We start from the raw sequence: 1,358 nt of genomic DNA on the forward strand, positions 1-1,358 counted from the left end.
TTTCACACTTTAAAATATATTTTTCGCATGCAGGAGCGCGCGCTCCCGGAAGCACCAACGGTTTCCGGCACGAAAAAGCTCTACCCAAGCACGTTATGTCTCCCTTGTAACTTGCCGTCCAGCCGTCGCCACGGAGTGAGTGACATCAGCGTATCAACTTTGTCGGTGCGTCCTGATATGAGGTTACTCCCGTCCAGGGTTTAGGGTTTAATGAATGTGAATTTTGACAATGCCATCTAGTTTTGCGGAGCCCCTGTGGAGGTGATCTGGAGGCGACCGCAGGGCAATCCCACCCTGCTCGTCCCCCCGACGAGATCCCTTGAGACTAAGAGGGCAGGAGATCGTGGTGATGAGGACTGGCAGTCTGTCGGGGAAGAGGATCTGTGGAAATCGAGGGAATCTTGGATCGACTCAAGGCTCGTGATTCAGAGGTATGTGAGGCGAATCCTAAAGAAGGAAGCATCTCATGCAATTGCGGAAACGAATCAACAGGGGGGAGCTTGGAGAAGATCAGAATGAAAATGCAACAATTGAGGGAGGATTTGTGCGCCAGATTGAGGAAAAGAGATCGGGATGTTACGGAAAGTTTGAGTGGGGGCTCCCAACTTGCGGATCCACCTGACGACGAAAGAGGAAGGAATCAAAAATTCAGTTTTCAGATCTGTATTAGGGAGGCAAGAGATTATCCTCACCCAAGGATTACGGCTAGAACAAGATCGCCTGGGAGAGACACAGGGGGTATAAAGGGTCTGAGGAAGGGGGTCAGTACTCGTCAGATTCCCATCACACCCACGATCAAACCTTCAAGCATGGTGGACCAAGAACTCCGAAAGAACAAGGAACCAGTGGGCCAGTGCAAGGAGGTAGCTTCGAACGGCAAGGCCGGCCTAGGAGCGAGGCCAATGGAGCGTGATAGCCCGTCCCATGACCGGGGCGACTTGTTCCGCACGCCGGTGGCCAACGGAGGGCCGGCTCCCCAGATCACAAGGTATGGAGATGCCGGTATTGTGGTGACTCCAGTGCTCCCAGTTAACATGATGGAACATGCTGTGAGCGTGGTGGCCCTTGATCTCTCCAAAGAGAGGGCTGCCATGCGCTAGAGGTGGATCGCGATCGGCCTGTTTTTCTCCGTGCAATTGTTCAGTGTAGGCGGTCTCTTCTAGGAGCTGAGGAACAAGTGGGGGTTGAGGGGGCGCCTCAACTACTCACCGCTCAAGAACAACAGATTCCCGCTCGAGTTCGAGCGCCAGGGGGACCTTCGGTTCATCCTCAACAACGGGCCCTGGACACACAAAGGGGACCCGTTCCTGATGGTGGCTGTGGATGGAGGTGCAAGGCCAGGTGATGTGGTGGTCGCG

Source organism: Triticum dicoccoides, chromosome 2B, assembly GCF_002162155.2.
Source record: "Triticum dicoccoides isolate Atlit2015 ecotype Zavitan chromosome 2B, WEW_v2.0, whole genome shotgun sequence".
Lineage (NCBI taxonomy): Eukaryota > Viridiplantae > Streptophyta > Magnoliopsida > Poales > Poaceae > Triticum > Triticum dicoccoides.